Raw genomic sequence first — 6341 nt, 5'->3', positions numbered from 1 at the left:
TTCTATTTTGAAGCATTGCCTTTTAATGGTATATATGAAACTGTGATGGTTGTAGACAACTTAGGAAATAATGTGTTGAATATCAATTCGTCCATTGGTTTTGACAAATCATGCTTGTGGCATTGTCGTCTTGGACATATGAACAAGAAACGCATAACCCAACTCTAAAAGGATGGAGTCTTGGAGTCTTTTGACCTTAGGTCCGATGACACGTGCGAATCTTGTTTGCTTGGAAAGATGACCAAGTCACCCTTCACTGGTACTTGTGAAAGGGGTGAGGATTTATTGGATCTCATAAATACGAATGTATGTGGCCCTTTAGATCCACCACAAAGAATGCAAACCGCTTCTATATGACTTTTACCGATGATTATAGCTGATATCGGTATATCTACTTAATCAAGCAAAAGTCAGAAACTTTTGAAAAGTTCAAAGAGTTTAAGCAAGAAGTAGAGAATCAGCTGGACAGGAAGATAAAGATGCTCCGATCCGATCGAGGTGGTGAGTATCTTAGTATCGAGTTCCATGACTATCTTGAGGAATGTGGAATTGTTTCACAATTGACGTCACCTAGGACACTGCAGTTGAATGGTGTGGCTGAGAGGCGTAATCGAACAGTGTTGGACATGTTTCGTTCCATGATGAGTCGAGCTTCATTACCTATCTCATTTTGGGGGTATTCCTTAGAGACTGTCGCCCATATCCTTAATCTAATACCAACCAAGAAGGTAGCCAAAACACCTCACAAGATGTAGACAGGGAAGGTTCCCTAGTTAACAGATACCAAGGTTTGGGGTTGTGAGGCTTTCGTAAGATGAGATAATCACGACAAACTAGAACCTCGTAGTGAGCGATGTATTTTCATCGGCTACCCGCAGAAGTCCTTTGGATATCTCTTCTATAGACCGAGTGACAATGTTGTCTTCGTTGCGAGGAAAGGGGTTTTCTGAGAGAGAGAACTCATATGCCAAGAGGATAGTGGGAGGCAAATTGATCTTGAAGAGCTTCAAGAATCAAGCGATGAAGGAACCTCTAACACTGACGCTCAACCTGAGGAGGAAACTCTTGTTGAACTAATTGATGAGTCCTTACCTCTTAGACGTTCCAGTAGAGTTAGTGTTCCACCCGTATTATATGGTTTCCATATAACTGCTGAGGGTGATATGTTTATTAGTGATAGCACGCTAATAAATATGGATGAACCTAACAACTACAAGGAAGCCATGGAAGGCCCAAAGTCTGCAAAGTTGAAAGAGGCTATGGACAGTGAGATTCAGTCCATGTATGGCAATCAAGTTTAGAACTTAGTTGACAATGTACCAGGCCGTAAGACGGTCGGTTGAAAATAGATCTTCAAGAAGAAGACTGACATGGATGGTAGAGTACACACATATAAGGCACGATTGGTTACGAAGAGCTTTACTCAAACTCCTGGAGTTGACTATGATGAGACGTTCTAACTAGTAGCAAAGATTAAATCTATAAGGGTTATGCTAGCCATAACTGCATCTTATGATTATGAAATATGGCAGATGGATATCAAAACCACTTTCCTAAATGGGAAGTTGGTTGAAGATGTTTACATGAGTCAGCCAGAGGGTTTTTACGATGCGAAACACCCTAATAGAGTGTGTAAACTTGAGAAATCCATCTATGGATTAAAACAAGCGTCTCGTAGATGGAATCTTTGTTTTGATGAGAAAGTCAAAGAGTTTGGTTTTTCTAGAAGTGAGGATGAGTCCTTTGTATATGTCAAAGCCAATGGGAATATAGTTATCTTTCTCGTTTTGTATGTGGATGCCATACTACTCATAAGAAAAGACATCCCATCCTTGTAGGAGGTTAATCCCTAGCTTCGGAAGTGCTTCGCCATGAAGGACCTTAAAGAAGCTGCTTATATTCTAGGGATAAGGATATTGAGAAATAGGAGTAAGAGACTAATAGGACTTAGTCAAAGTAACTACTTGGATAAGGTGTTGAAATTTTTCATCATGGAGAATTCCAAGAAAGAGGAGTTACCAATCCGAAGCAATACTAAATGGAGTAAGACTCAGAGTCTGAGTCTGATGCTGAGATAGCAGAAATGAGTCGAGTTCCTTATGGTTCCATCGTTGGCTCGATCATGTATGTTATGACGTGTACTCTCCCTGATTTGACCTTCCTTTGAGCATGGTCAGTAGATATCAAGGGAATCCTGGTAGAGCTCACTGGAATGCAGTAAATAAAATTCTTAAGTACCCACAAAGGACTAAGGACTAGGTCCTTATCCTCGGTGGGAGTGATGACTTGAGAGTGCGAGGGTATAGTGACGCCAGTTTTTAGACTGACCGAGTTAATTTCCACTCTTAGTCGGGCTGGGTATTTACCCTGAATGGAGGAGCAGTGACTTGGAAAAGTTCCAAGCAGGAAATTGTAGCCGATTCAACATACAAATCAGAGTACATAGCAGTGAGTGAAGCGTCGAAGGAGGCAATATGGCTAAAGAACTTCACTGGAGACCTTGGAGTTGTACCTGCCGTAAAGGAGCCTATGGATATTTTTTGTGATAACGAGGGTGTGGTCGCCTTAACCAAGGAACCGAGGGATCATGGCAGATCCAGACATAACGACAGAAAATACAAATTCATCAGATATCGTGTAGAAGTGGGACTCCTCGTAGTAAAGAGGGTATCGTCAGAAGAGAACCCAACAGATCCCTTTACGAAGGGAATGAGTATGGTTAAGCACTTGCAACTTGCTAGGAGTATTGGGCTGAAGGACGATATTAGTTTTAGTGATTATATAGCTATTTAGAAACTTGTAAAAGATAAAATGTAATTGGCATTCGATGATTGAATAAAGGAGTTTTATTTATGAGTAAAGTTAGTATCTTGTGTCAATTGTTTACTATTGTTTCATTTTGCATGTTTTAACTTCCAGAATAATATGACTACTCAAACAATCCACAGTCGATCATACTTTGGAGGTAGGTATTGAGGCAAGACTGTTATGAATTGGCTTGTAGATTGTCTAAGCGTTTAGACATCAAAATTTTGATACAACGTTCATGAGTTCTCCTGAAATAAGATTTGAGTATTGGATTAAACCCACACTCACATGAATCACTTCATGGAATTAATCATGAGTGATTGTGAGACGATAATATCGTATAGTCTTTAAATTGAGATATATGACTTGTTGTTTACAATTTAGTTGTGCATTGATAATGCGTAAACGCATCAATAACTTGATGTTATAAAATGTATTATTGTGTATGATTTAATGAGTAAATAGTACAAGCATATAAGTTAAAGTTTATTTGTTCCTTTTATCCTAAGAGGTTAAAAGTGATATCTTGGGCCCCTCGATGATTTTGTGTTGACTTTTGTGTCTGGCCCGGTCAGGACTGAATTGATGTGTTCGATTAAGATCTATGTCAGAAAAATCAGAAATCGGGAAACAAATTTTTGGAGAATAAGTATGACTATGTTCCATGTATTTGTCTGCATGATATCTTGAGAATGGAGGACTACATGATCCCTCATCTAAAGGACGTGTCATTGACTAGGTCAGAGTCCAACATTGGCTATTGAGAGCTACGATTTCTAATCGGATCTTGAAGTTACATTGGCAGTTATAGTTATTAGACTTATCCAAGTGGGAGACTATTGGATTAGGTGTCTAAGCCCATAGTAGCATGGTCCTTTTGGGTTGCCTTCACACTGGTCCTTGAAGTTACATTTGCGGTTATAGTTTCCTTCACACTGGTCCTTGAAGTTACATTGCCTTCACGATTGCTAATCGGATCTTGAAGTTACATTGGCAGTTATAGTTACATTGGGATGTGCTTGAAGCGATAGTAGCATGGTCCTTTTGGGTTGACTTCACACTGGTGACTAGACAAGATGACTGTTAAGTAGAGTGGTTGATATATTGTTAAGAATAATAAATTAGGACATAAATATGATTTATTAATATATTATAATAATAATAATATATTAATTTGGAATGATATTGTTAATTAGCATTTAACCATAAATTAATTTGGAATTCATTTTGTGATTAAAAGAACTGATTAAAAGTATAGGGGCTGTTTTGTAATTATTTGATAGTTGAGGCTTTGCGCCATTAGATCACCCTTATTAGGGTTTGGCCGTAAATCCTAGAAGGATCTAGGAGTTTTCGTCTAAGGCCTAAGGCAAGGAGGTTCATGGATTTGATTGGGCCCTAAGGTAAGTGATTAAGGTTTCCATCCTGAAACCCTAGCTAGCCTCAAGTATAAATAGACCCCTTAGGCTTATGATTTCGTCCCACCCTTGAAAAAACCTATAAGAGAGACTATTTCTAGAGCAGGCTACCTTCTCTCCTCTCTCTCATATTCATCCTTTCACCCTTGTGTGCTTGTGAGCCATTAGAGGTACTACATTTGTGGTACTTGTTCTCAAGAGCAAAGGAACTTCAAGATTTAGTTGTTATTACTATATAGCAACAAAGTTATGTATTCTAATCTTTTGTTTGTATATTTTGAAATTTTAGATGCATGCTAGGGTTTTCCTTTGTTTTCATTTTGTTGTATGTCTAATAATGAAAACATAGATCCAAATTAGGCTTGCATGCACACATAGGATTGTTTGTATAAAACCCATCAGTATCATGAACCAGTGGTGGTATGATTCTTATGGGCGGGACCCGATAGTCATTTGAATGAGACTCTTAGGTCTCAAAGCGTTAGACCTATTGGCATGCTTGGGTTTTAGTGCATTGTTGGGAGTCGGCAGACTTAGTGACCAGCTAGTGTGGATCTTAAGGATAGTAGCAGTGTGTTTTTGGTGGGTGTACTAGTTATGCATTGAAAGTCGCTTGATGAAGGTTTGCAATTGGGGACCCCATTTTCTTGAGGATGGTTTATTATGGGTTTGGTTACCAACATTAGGTATCTGTTCTAAAATCTTGATTCATAAGGTTCGTTGAGTGTCTCGAGTGATTTTCTAGGTGAATGTTCACCCGAGTTGATAAGGGGTTCTTATGCAATATGAAATTCTTGGATGAACCATCATTATGATTGTGGGAGTAGTGGGTTGGTGATGACTTGTTAGGAAGTCAAGCATATATTTAAGGGTTTTGGGCACAATTTCTGAATTTGAAATTTATGGAGATTAACGACCGGGATGTTTTAAGTTTTATTTCGGCATAAATTGGTGGTGTTCCTGGTGATGGAACTAGGGGTAGGTATGACGAATGGATGACCATCAGTCTCAAGGTAGGTTTGTGAAGTTTAAACTGATAAGTTCCTGGTTTCGGGAAGTGTATTAATGGAGTTGGTTTGTGGTTGTATTTTGTAAAGTTTCCGATTTGAGCAGTTTTCTATAGAAGTTGAGTCCTACAGGTTAGTTGTGAGGAATGTCTTTGTCAAGTTGCATTTTCTTTCTTATGATGTCATCCAGAGTTTTGGAAATCATGGTGTTCCTATACTTTTGGTTCTTGCAAAGGTTTGGGATGTGCAATCGGATTTGGAAGCCATATGTTCTTGGTTACTGTTCTGGATGTGAGACCTACGACAAATTTTATAAGAGGAATGACAATTGGAAGAACTCACAAGGGTTCAGAGAATGTTTAAGAGTAAGCTGTAAGAGAGGATTTCGAGAATGAAAACTAATTTAAGTGGGGGGGGGGAGTTATAACACCCGTGTTCCAAGTTGGTTAAGCCTTTTTGTCGTTAAAGACTAAAGATGGAGTTTTGAATAAAACTCCATGCCACAACATGGTGAAAGAATGCCCATGACATGGCCATGTCGTAAAGGAAAATGCATTTTATGGAGCCACCACAGTGTGGCTTAAGGCCGTCATGACGTGGTTGCTGTTCAGGACCAAGCCCATATATTTTTAGAGTTGTTCCCATATTTAAGCATCTTCACACCCCATTCCAGGTCATCTTCTTCAGCCTCCAGCCCTTAATTTCAAAACCCTAGCCTCTCTTCCATGGAAATGATCTCGGTGGCTTGATTTTGAGTTTAATGTCCTCTTTTGGTGAATCTTGAAGAACAAATAAGTTCATCTTGGTGTAAGGAAGCAAGGAACAAACTTGGATCCAACATCTTCTCCACATTTCTGAGTTGTTGGAGGTATAAAGTTCATATCTTGACCATTGTGTTTCATGTTTGATGCTTAAGCCCATTTTTTAATGTTTTGGTCCCATTCTTGGATGCTATGGGAGTTTGAGGATATCTAGAGCTTTATATGGTTCTCTTATGGTCATGAAATTCTTATGTTAGTGAGAAAAAGGTCTTAGATTGAGTGTTCTTGAACCCATGTTTGAGTTTTGGTCATATTAAGTGCTTACTGGACTTAGGGCTCATGATTCT

This window comes from Lactuca serriola, chromosome 5 (assembly GCF_051521515.1).
Source record: "Lactuca serriola cultivar US96UC23 chromosome 5, Lser_US96UC23_V15, whole genome shotgun sequence".
Lineage (NCBI taxonomy): Eukaryota > Viridiplantae > Streptophyta > Magnoliopsida > Asterales > Asteraceae > Lactuca > Lactuca serriola.
This window is presented reverse-complemented; position numbering follows the sequence as displayed.